This window comes from Panthera tigris, chromosome A3 (genome assembly GCF_018350195.1).
Source record: "Panthera tigris isolate Pti1 chromosome A3, P.tigris_Pti1_mat1.1, whole genome shotgun sequence".
Classification (NCBI taxonomy): Eukaryota; Metazoa; Chordata; class Mammalia; order Carnivora; family Felidae; genus Panthera; species Panthera tigris.
Window position 1 is genome coordinate 100,860,339 of NC_056662.1, and position 12,303 is coordinate 100,872,641.

Sequence of the window (12,303 nt, forward strand, 5' to 3'; positions counted from 1 at the left end):
TGTAACTTTTGCTCAGCAAAGAACTTCAGGTCTTGTAGATGCAGTTCTTTTCTTTTCTCCCCTCCACCCCCCCCCCCCCACCTCCAAGCTCTTTTTGTTGGGGATAATTACAAGAAGTAACTCAGAGTTAAGAGAAGAAATAATACTCCTTGCCTCCTGAGGGTCTTGGCAGATTCTCCTTCCTGGGTCTGGACCACTTTCCAGTCTTTCAGCCAGTTAATTGCTACCTGTTCTTCAGATGCCAGCTTCATCCTCACAGAAAGGGCCCTAGCTCCTTCCCTCACCAAACAGACAAGGGCTTCTTCATAATCATCTCCTAGTATTTTTCGTTCATAGCGCTTTTGCAGCTGGTAACTGGGGTGTGTTAGCGTGACTGTTTGCCTGACATCACGCTGGTGGCACTGGACTGTGGATTTCCAGGGGGCGGGGGCTCACCTCCAGGGACAGAGCCTAGCACTGGGCACAGAGTAGGTGTTCAATAAATGTTTGCCGGACGAATGAATGGGTGTTGAGAGTCAGGCAGCTGAGCTCTGAAAGAAAGGAAGGAGGCTGAGACAATAGCAGCTGATACCTTAGCACCTCCTGGGTGGCCGGTCAGAGGGTAGGGGCTGAACCCGGGGAAGGGGTGGGCAGCACCTGACAGGCCTGATGGACCCAGGTCCAGAAGCTGTCTATCGGCAGGGCTGACAAGGGGAAAGCCCTTGCAGGGCAGAGGGGTACGGGTGGGAAATGCCTGCTCAACTCTGGTGCCACCATTGAGGCCTCTGGTCCTTTAGAAGAGGCACCCACACCTACTAACTGGTGAATTGATGAAATGTTATGTGTTGGGATTTTCCTGCCTCTTCTGAGAAATAAAATTACTCGCTCCAGAACTTCATTCATTTTTCTAGAACGAAGCTAAATCCTCTGCCAGACACTTATTTGGACAACTTGCGTTTCAGTCTACAAGTGACATTGACATTTAAGGCAAATCTGTGTCAGGAGTGGTGGTGAAACCAAAGTAATTAGGATTTCATCCTCTCCTATCGTTGGTGCACTTTGGGACGTTACTATTGACGTTTGACCGTGTCCTAATCAATCAGGTAGATAGCGTATTGACCATCAAATTAAACCGCAGAGATACTGTTTCCTTTTGGGCAGGCGTGGGCTACATCATCTATATTGCATTCATCTACCTATCTCTCTTTTTTTGTAACCTCGGTTCCTCAAAGTTTCTGCCTCTTTTGTGGGAATGGTAAGTCAACTAGAAGCAAAGATAAGAGAAACAAAACACTTTGGAAAGCATACAGAAAAGGCAGTTGACATGAAGTCACTTACAGGATGGAACCTCAGGGCGGTTGCAGAAATGCACCTTGGGTCAACTTTTCTTTCTTTTCTTTAAATTTTTAATGTTTATTTTTGAAAGAGAGAGAGCATGCGAGTAGAGGAAGGGAGGAGAGAGAGGGAGACACAGAATCCAAAGCAGGCTCCAGGCTCTGAGTTGTCAGCCCAGAGCTGGATGCGGGGCTTGAACTCATGAACTGTGAGTTCATGACCTGAGCTGAAGTCAGATGCTTAGCTGACTGAGCCACCCAGCTGCCCCATCAACTTTTCTTTTTTAAATTCCTCATTTGATTTCATGTCCCAGTGCACATGGAAATGACAGCTGCCAAGAAAGATACAATGTTGGAAAAGATTCGGGGAGAATCAAAGGGCCTGGGGTTGTACTCTGGGAGTCTCTTGGGCTTCTCTTTCGTGGTCTTACTGTCATCTGTCATTATCACCCAGGAGGGTGAGTAGCCATAGTAACCGCTGGTGAAAATGCCACCCAGCGTCTTCACCTCTGGGACTGTATGTACCTATTGTTTTTTTTTTTTCTTTTTTAATTTTTTTTAATGTTTATTTATTTTTGAGAGAGACAGAGACAGAATGCGAGTGGGTTAGGTGCAGAGAGAGAGGGAGACACAGAATCTGAAGCAGGCTCCAGGCTCCGAGCTGTCAGCACAGAGCCCGACGCGGGGCTCGAACTCACGAGCTGTGAGATCATGACCTGAGCCGAAGTCGGTCGCTCAACCGACTGAGCCACCCAGGATCCCCTGTATCTACCTATTCTTGACCAGTGAAGAATCTTTGCATTTGTTCCATTCGGAATAGGAAAGCACTCCACAATAGACCGTCTTCCTTCTTGCTGCTTAGGTTTTCTCCCGTCCGATGATTTCAGCTTCAGGGAGGTGAAAGAACAGAAGAGCCAGAGCGGGTGGGTCAGGAGCTCCTCCAACCCTCAGTCCGTTCCATCGCGTAATCCAGGCACCGTTGGCTCTTGCAAAAATTATTACAAGAGTAAAATGTGATTCTAACTTTCCCTCATGAACACCTGTGCTAGATTTTACTGCCTGGATAATCAGTCCATTTTTACTGTTGACATTATTTCCGGAGAGTCCTTGGAGGAACACCATTTGAAAATAAGGCTGGTAACCTCAGCCTGATGCATCTGATGACGCTTTTGTTCTCTCCGTTGAGTCGCGTCTGACAGAGCATTCGAATTGCAGCTGCTTGAAAATAGGCAGTGTGCCCGCTTCCGAGCCTGTGAAAACGCGTCTCAGTGTCACTGTGTTTTCTAGTCTTGTGTGGCAAGAGAGGTAGATCTGAAAAAGAGAAGTAATTCCAAGTTTAGAGAAAGTGGTGGGGCAAAGCAGAAGGACGACGGCTAGAAGCACCGGCCTCAGATGGTTTATTTACACACCAAAGCCGTCTTTCCAGTGGCAGCGTTCCGCATTTCCAGAAGAAACTCAGATCAGAGGCTTGGCTGTATCGCGCCTCCAGACTTGAAGGAACAGGAGCTGACGCTATGCTCTTCACACTGCGCAGAGGAACCTGGCCTGAGCCCAAGGCCTTTGTCAGGTGCGCTTTCTCTATTGTTCCTCAAATGGCGAGGGATTAAGATGAGGGGGTTGGAGTGGCAATTTTTTTCTGACTCTTCCTAAGCCAGAAGAGACGCTTTTCTTAGAGAGCTGTGGGAAGGAATGCAGACTGCTGAGTGCTTTGGGGAGCTTGTTTCCAAACACCTGGGGTGTGTGTGTAATCCGCACTTGAAAACAGCTGACTTCTGCTTCCTCCAAGCCACCTCCCGCCCCTCCCTTCCCTTCACCACTGCTCTTCCTCCAGCCTCCAAAGCCCCGCTCTTTGAATCTTAGGACTAGAAGGAGCCCCACCGCTCACAGCTTCAAGTGGGGTGCGACCTCCTTTATTTAGGCGAACCGGCTAACTTTGCCGCCCTCCATCCCAACCACTGAGGTTGCAAGTAAGGGAGAGAGTTGGATTTTCAAAATGATCTGTGCCTGGCTCTTAGCCTCTCATGCAAATGTGCGCCGCCGCAGGCTTCTGGGAGGTTAGGACACCTCTGGTGTTGGTATGGTTGATTATTCATCAGCACCTTTGAGCCCTCAGAGAAAGGCCCGATAGAAATACAGAGAACAGAAGGTGGCTCCTCGAACTGCACCTGGCCCCACTTTATTGGTCAACTTACTCCCTCAGAAGTCCTGAGAGCCAGAATAGAAATTACCACATTGCACAAGATTCTTTTTTTTTTTTTTAAGATTTTAATTTTAAGTAATCTCTACACCCACTGTGGGGCTCGAACCCACGACCCCCAGACCAAGAGTTGCATGTCCCACTGACTGAGCCGGCTGGGTGCTCCTACACAAGCATCATTTTAAATGTATTATTTTCTTTTATTTTTAATATATACTTTTAAAGTTTATATGTTTATCCTGAGAGAGAGAGGGAGAGGGAGAACAAGTGGGGGAGGGGCAGAGAGTGGGGGACAGAGGAACCAAAGTGGGCTCTGTGCTGACAGCAGACAGCCTGATGCAGGGCTTGAACTCACGAACCATGCATGAGATCGTGACCTGAGCCGAAGTCGGATGCTTAACCGACTGAGCCACCCAGGCGCCCCTAAATTTTTAAATTTAGGGAATTTTCCCCTCTCAATTTGGGTTTGGTGGGCTAGGTACTCAAATAAATCTCCTGTACAGCTGACTTGTCTGTAAGCCCTAAGAAATAATAGCTGCCAACATCGCTGCTCAGAGATTTAAAGCTGCCCGAAAAGGTTTTTTTAAACTTCTCAGAAACAAAACTGGTTCTGTGAGTAGCGTGTAAAGGATTAGAATCAGTCCCGCTTCCGAGAGAAGTAAATCAAGCAGGACACCGGACTGGTCAGCTGCACTCTGTCCACAGTGTGCAAAAAAACAATTAAAAATTGTTTAATGCTCCTCGTCCAGCTCTGGAGTCCCAGCCGGTGTGGCACCGGTGATCACCTGCGGGGACTCCTTGTCTCCGTGATCAGCATGTTCACGGAGGGCAAGGGCTGTGGCTGCTGTGTCCCCTGCTCCAACGTGGAGTCTAACACACTGACCGCTTGCTGACTAAATGCTTGCTGGTGCGTCTTGTTATTAATCGGTGAGAGGGTCTGACAACGCCGTACCTCCGCAAGTGTGTTCATTTAGCTTCTTAAAAATCTGCTGCTGTGAAAGGTAAGCTGTGTTTATTTCGAATCTCAAGCTTACCCCTGAAGGAGTCTGTAACTGATGACGGCACTGAAGGCTGTAACTTGCTTTTGTTCTGCTGTTTCCACCTACGAAATACGCAGGATGGCTGATCTGATGATGGCCTCTTCTGTGGCGGGTTGTGGGCTTTCTGTAGGAAATGGGCGTGTTCAGATGGTGCGGGAAAATTGCATATTCTCGACCATTCCTACACTCTTGCATCTATAAATCCAGCGTCTCTTTGCCATAAAGATTTTATATAAAATGGGGAGTATCGAAACTATTTTTCTGTTCATATCAGTCCAGGTTTGCATTTTATTTATCTGTTTATTTTTTTATTATTATCTTTTAGTAATCTTTACACCCAACGTGGGGCTTGAACTTATGACACCAAAATCAAGAGTCACATGCTCTTCTGACTGAGCCAGCCAGACGCCCCTCTCGGTTGGCATTTTAAAACAGATTTCTAAATACATACTTTCAATAAATATAAAAGCTCTACTCAGTTAAGTCACTACTTTGTATTATATTCCAGTGCATAAATAAGATTAATCCTAGACAGTAAGTCCTAAAATGCTTAGGAAGAAACAACTGAAGTGTTAATAATGCAGGACTTTGCCACGGTTTGTGTTTCGAGCCCCAAGATTCTAGCAACGGGTTGCAGTAGGGTTACAGGATTCAAATCTAATTATTAATTGAGTTGGAAAAATAACTACTTGGAAAGAGAAAATGTCATTGCTGGAAAAAAAAAATAACATTCTATCCAGCCGTTCTCTCTTACCGAAAACAGATATATTAAGAGTACAGCTACCCCTTGAACCACATGGGTTTGAACTACACACATCCACTTATATGCGGATTTTTCCCAGTAAATACAGTACAGTGCTGTAAAATGTATTTTCTCTTTCTTATGATTTCCTTAATAACATTTTCTTCTCTGTAGCTTACTTTATTATAAGAATAGAGCATATAATACAGATAGCATACAAAATATGTGTTAATTGACTGTTCGTGTTATTGGTAATGGTTAACAGTAGGCTATTAGTACTTCACAATAGGCTATTAGTTATTAAGCTTTGGGGGAGTCCAAAGTTACTCATGGATGGGAATGCAAACTGGTACAGCCACTCTGGAGAACAGTATGGAGGTTCCTCAAAAAGTTAAAAGTAGAACTACCCTATGACCCAGCAATTGCACTACTAGGTATTTATCCAAGGGATACAGGAGTGCTGATTCGAAGGGGCACATGCACCCTGATGTTCATAGCAGCACTATCGACAATAGCTGAAGTATGGAAAGAGCCCAAATGTCCATCAACAGATGAATGACTAAAGAAGATGTGCCATATATATATATATATATATATATATAACATATAATAATATATGTTATTATATATATATAAAATAATAAAAAATATATATATAACAATAAATGACCCGCCAGGGCACACTATCACAGAATTTTAGCGTTAGGAATGGAGAGAATATTCTGAAAGATGATAGAGTAAAAGTTAGAAGTCACACACACAGGATTCCATAAGACTGCAGTAATAACTGGTCAATAGGGGAAGATACACGGAAGTGTCTTCAAAATTCAGAGGGATATGATGTGGATGGAGCGAGAATGTATTATGCTGAGAGAAATAAGTCAATTAGAGAGAGACAAATACCATATGATTTCACTCATATGCACAATTGAAGAAACAAAACAGATGAACATATGGGCAGTTGGGGGGACGGGGGAGAGAAGAGAGGGAAGCAAGCCACAAGAGACTCTTAACCATAGAGAACAAACTGAGGGTTGACGGAGGGAGGTGGGTGGGAGATGGGCTAGATGGGTGATGGATACTGAGGAGGGCACTTGTGATGAGCACTGGGGGTTGTATGTAAGTGATGAATCACTGAATCCTGCTCCCGAAACCAATATTGCACTGTGTGTGAACCAAAATTTAAACTAAAAAAGGAAAAAAATAAATTGGCACATTTCTACTGGAAAATGTTATGACTATACCTAGCAATATCTTCATAGCTCTCGTCCTGGAATCCCACTTATGTTCCTAGAGAATAATTTAGCAGAAGCAAAAATAAATGAGTAAGTAAACACATAAAAGAGCCATGTTTTTGAAAAAAAAATTCAAAGGGGTAACAAAAAAAGGAGAAACAACACAAGAACCCATTAGCTGATGAATGGATAAATAGAAGTGGTATAGCAATGCAAGGGACCTTGTCTGCCAGTAAAAAGGAATGAAATACTGTTACTTGCTACAACATGGATGACGTTGCAGGCATGATGCTCAGAGACTACATGTTGTAGGACTCCATTTATACGGGGGGACTGGGGAGTGACTGCTAATGGATATAGAATTTCTTTGGGGGCAACGAAAATGCTTTCCACTGGATTCTCAGGGCTAATCACTGTTCCAATTTGATGGTTTTATCATCATACTCATTTGATATACTCATTTGACCATTATAACTTGGTGGCTTTGCATGCTAACGTCTCTTCAAGAACCATCAGACTAAAAGGAAATGTCCTTTAGAATGGGTACGCTTTATTATTAACTAACACATCGGTTAGTTAATCCTTTGCTAGAGTTTAGCTGCCTGGGGGCATGTGAGACTCTCAGACCCAAGCTTGCCAGTCAGGGATGCTTGTACCTACCCACCTGTCCTTCAAAGACCAATGATGAGTGGTGGGAACGAGTCTTCTCAGGTGGCTGAGACATGAGGTGATGGGGAAAGCACTCAGCTCTCCCTGCAGTGGAGACAACAAAGAGGAGAATATTTCTTTTATTTATCTGCACCTGCAAAGACATTTAAAGGATCATTTGATTCATATATCTACCCATCATTCTGCTTGCCACCTCCTGGATGCAGGTACTGTGCCAGATGCAGGAATAGAGAGACTAGAATAAGCTATCGCCTGCTCCCGGGAGCTCTTGATCTCTTGAGCAAAGTATGGGGATGCTTGAGACATAGTTCCTGGTATTTTTGTTCCTCATATTTTTGCCAAACTTGGCCTATTCCTGTAAGAATAGATCGCCCTTCCTCACCTCTACCCCTTTGGTGTCATTATTTGAAAATTAAGTCAGCTTCTTGTTTCATAGTAAAATATGTGGCATGGAAGGATTACCTGGCTGTGACGCTGTGCCCCTCCGACTGTCTGGGGTGACCCATCCCTGTAGGCTGGCTAAGTCTGCATCAGTCAAAAAATATCCATCAAGCTGCTTCTATGGAATAAGACTGACGAGGTCCCTTCACTCTGGCTGGGGGAGGAGGGAGGTGAAGTGAGGGCTACTTTGGATAGAACGAGCAAGGGCAGACCTTTCTCAAGGATGAGCACGAGACAGCCAGGCTATGAGCTGGAGAACAAGTATTTTCCACCACGCCGCACTGGAGGCAGGCATTATCAGTCCAGCCTCACAAGGGAGGAGTCCCGCCCCTAGAAGATGAGGAGCTCATCTCGGGTCCTGCAGCCTTCAGCTGGCAAAATAGACATTCACCTTCTCTTTCTCCCCCTCCACGCTAACCATTCTCTCTCCACCACCCCCGTGTCAGCTGGAAGTGAAACAGCAGAGGACCATGAAGTCAGATTGGGGAGGGAGAGAGAGCCAAGTTGAATGTTAAAGAACAAGAGGGAAGTAGGCGTGGCCCAGTGGAACAGGATGGGGTCATAAGCGGGGTTCCTCTTGCTTCTCTGCTGTTCTCTGGTCATTTTCCTTAAACACTGCACGTCTCCAAAGAATGGAGTCTTATTCTTGCCCCAAAAGAAAGCTTGAGCAAAACACTGGACTGAGTTTTGAGCATCAGAGAAGTGTGTGGGAATCTCCCCTGCCCAAGCTTGCCGGCCAAGAATGCTTGTATCTCCTTACCCGTCCTTCAAAGGCCAACGACAGGTGGTGGAAACTGGTCTGTTCAGGTGGCCGAGGAGAGGGCAGGGGGGCGGGGGGACACCCACCTCTCTCTGCACAGGAGGTAACAGATAGGATGGGTTCCCATGTCGTGCCTGCAAACATTAACGCACATTCATAAAAAACTGGGCTTTCACAAAGCATGAGGCCCTCAGTCTGTCATCAGCCAGGCTGGGAAACTGGGGTCCCACCTGAGCCATCCTTCTTCTTCAGGACACTTCACCAACCAGGCCTCTGAGAACCATAAATAAAGATCACTGCGAATGGCTTTTCTGTCTGACCCTTTAACCTGAAATAAAAATAAAGCTTGGAGAATGTAATCCTGACTCAAGTCTCCTTCGTGGGCTCCTCCTTCCCTTACCTGTTGACAGGTGCCTGCCAGACCTCACAGTTACCTTTGATTTAGCCGTAATGGCATCTCCACACTTAGCTGAGGTCTGCCCTGTAATCCTTCCCAAAGCTTAAGTCAATTTATATGGTAACCTGAGAGCCATTTCTTGCTTCCAGATGATGTCACCGTCTGTTAACACCTACTGGAATGATCACCATACTCATGCTCAGGGCAACGGGACAGATTACTCTCGAAGCCAGAGCTGGGCTAAAACAAATGTTCAACAAGTTTTCAAAATAGAAAAAGAAGCTTTATTCCCATAGGCCTTTTTGTAAACTCCTCTGATATCACAGTCCTTATTTTCAGAGAGCCAAGAATGGTTTTTCTGAATCAAAAATCTGCACCTGAGAAGTTGACGTGTGTTTACGGGGAAAAAGGTGGCAAATCTGAGACTGGAGCAGAAGAGCATAGACGTAAAGATCAAAACCTCCAGATGAATTTTAAACCATGTATTTTGCTCCGTTTGAACCCTGAAATGAGTTTGCATCAATAAAAGTTAGCCCCAGCATTTGTTTGCTTGAGCACAGTTCTGGGTACAAAGGGGTCTTAAGTTTCTTTGTTCCCGACTCCCTTGGGGTCACGGAGTGAACAAGGTAACAGTGTCTTTGCGTTAAGCAGCATCTGCTAACCGCAGCAAAATTAGGACCGTTTTGTTACGGGACAGATGGACTATGTGGATTAAGCGGTGGACAGAGAGCTGTGTTTGTGTGTCTTCACATTGCGCTTTGTTTTAAATGTATGCAAACGATTAAAATAAAGCGTCTTTGGCTTTAAATTTTATGAATAGGGGTGCCTGGGTGACTCAGTTGGTTAAGTATCCAACTCCCTTGGCTCAGGCGATGACCTCCTCGTTTGTGAGTTCAAGCCCTGAGTTGGGCTCCACGTGACCGTTTACTAGACTCCATTTTACACAAAATTTTTGTGTAAGCATCAGATGTATTTTACTACCTCACTGTACCTCTTCTTACCAACCTCCAATTGAACTCAGATCCATTCTTCTAAAATCCCAGTTCCCGGGGGTGCTCGGGTGGCTCAATCGGCTAAGCATCTGACTCGATTTTGGCTCCGGTCACGATCTCACGGTTTGTGAGTTCGAACACCACATCGGGCTCTGTGCTGACAGTGCAGAGTCTGCTTGGGATCCTCTCTCTCTCTTCCTCCCTCTCTGCCCCTTCCCCGCTTGTTCCGCCTCAAATAAATAAACTTAAAAAAAAAAAAAGTAAATTTTATGAATACGTCGGATGCCTGGGTGGCTCACTGGTTCAGCGTCTCACTCAGTTTTGGCTCAGGTCATGATCCCAGGGATGTAGGATCAAGCCCTGCATTGGGTTCCACACCGAGCTTGGAGACTGCTGGAGATTCTCTCTCCCCCTCCCCTTCTGCCCCTCTCCCGTGCTTGCATGCTCTCTCTCTAAAACAAATAAAAGTTAAAAACCTTAAATGTTGTGAATATATCAATGTTCTCTTTCCCTACTGTATGATTTTCCTATTGCTGCTGTAGTAAGTTACTACAAACCTAGTGACTTAAAGTAATATAAATGTATAGTGGCAGGGATCAGAAATCTGAAGTTTTCAGAGGAGGATCTGTTTCCTTGCCTTCCCCAGCTTCTAGCGGTCACCTGCTTTCCTAGGCTCGTAGTCCCTTCCCTCTGTGTTCAAACCACGTCACTCCGACCTCTGCTTCTGTCCTCGCTGCTTTTTCTGACTCTGACCCTCCAGCCTCCCTCTTAAAAGCACCTTTGTGATTCCATTGCACCCGCCCCGATAATCCAGGATAATCTCCCATCACGAGATCCTTAATTTAATCACACTCGCAAAGCCCCTTTTGCCATATAAAGTAGCATAGTCCCAAATCCCAGGGATTAGAACACCAGGCATCTTGAAAAGGCATTCTCCAGCCTACCATACCCACTTTCACAAGTGTTTCCAAACGTGGGAGCTGGAAGTCCTTGCTGAGATGCAGATGAAGAGCCATTCGCACACCCAGAGTGTGCCCCTCACCGCAGCTCACTCCTCGAGAGAGCTTTTGTGTCTATCCCTGGGCCCAAAGCCTTCTCCGCAAGGGGTCATGGCTTCTCTGCCTCTTGCTGCGAGGTGGCTGAAATGGCATTGAACTTGGTGAGACTTTAAACAAGAACAAGACTGTTTAACATCTCTGAGGGCAGTTTCATTGGGTGTAAAAGGGAAAAGGGAAATAACACACACTTCTCATGGCCCTCGAGGGGTGAATGAGGTCAGTGCTGGAAGCACTTCATAAACTGTAAAGACTTTGTAGGCATATCCTCCAGCAGGACTCATTTTAAGGTATAAATTATGTAGCCAAGAGATCGTTAGAGGAAGAAGAGACTTGAGATCCAGTGTCCCAAACCCTTGTGACAGATGTGACATCTGGGGCTCGTATGGCTTCACATGCCTGTCACGAAGCTCGTTACTGGGTAGGCCACGATTGGTTCCATGTTCTTTCCATTGTCAGCCCAATGGAACGGCAACGTGTTCCACTCAGTACACGGTGGGCCATTCACTGGGCTTTTCTACTCAGGTTTGTCCAGAGTCTCCCATCCACTGTCACCACTAATTCTCGAGTCTATACCTCTCTTCTCTATGTCTCACACCTGATGTTTGTTCAGTCCTCTCTTTTCCAGCATCTACTTCGACTGTTGCTGTTTTTTTTTTGTTTGTTTGTTTGTTTATTTACTTACATTTGAAAGAGGCAGAGAGACCAGGAGCAGGGGAGGGAGGGAGGGAGACAGAAAGAGAGAGAGAGTCCCAAACAGGCTCTGTACTCAACACAGAGCCCAATGTGGGGCTCCATCCCATGAACCGTGGGATCATGACCTGAACAGAAATCAAGAGTCAAATCCTCAACTGACTGAGCCACCCAGGTGCCCTTTACTGTTTTAAACACTTACTGATTTCTTGTTTTTCACCATCTTCTAGTTTCTTCAATATAAGCTGAGATAATTGACTCAGACAGGTTATTTGATGGAATACGGGATGCTCAATTAAATTTTAATGTCAAATAAATTTTTAGTGTAAGCATATCTCAAATATTTCGTGGGACATGTCTATAGTAAATAACATTTCATTCTTTATCTGAAATTCAAATTCAGCTGGGTATCCTCTTTTTTAGTAACAAACTATAGACATGATCCCTGAAAGTATAGTCTTTATTCTGTTATATTTTTTTTGAGACCTGTCTCCATTTCTAATAGAATTATTTTTAAAAAAATTTTAAATGCTTATTTTTGAGAGAGAGACAGAGCTTGAGCAGGGGAGGGGCAGAGAGAGAGGGAGACACGGAATCTGAAGACACAGAATCTCCCAAGCTCTGAGCTTAGGGTACAGAGCCTGATGCAGGACTCGAGCCCACAAACCATGATATTATAGCCTGAGCTGACGTCAGATGCTTAACCAACTGAGCCACCCATGCGCCCCTCTACTAGAATTATTTAATGTTATAAATTTCTCTCTAAACT

The 12,303-nt window shown here is 45.2% G+C and overlaps 1 long non-coding RNA gene across 2 annotated transcripts in view; it reads left to right on the forward strand.

The window, feature by feature from the left end:
• LOC122237375 overlaps positions 1–12,303 on the forward strand; it is a 56,576-nt gene that overhangs the window by 16,311 nt on the left and 27,962 nt on the right. The window contains exons 3-5 of one of the 2 annotated variants that reach the window (XR_006215872.1): positions 2,740–2,880; positions 4,260–4,511; positions 8,944–9,767. This is a non-coding gene — a long non-coding RNA (uncharacterized LOC122237375). Of the gene's footprint in view, positions 1–2,739; positions 2,881–4,259; positions 4,512–8,943; positions 9,768–12,303 lie in introns of those variants that run through there. The other variant, XR_006215873.1, reaches the window with a different exon arrangement.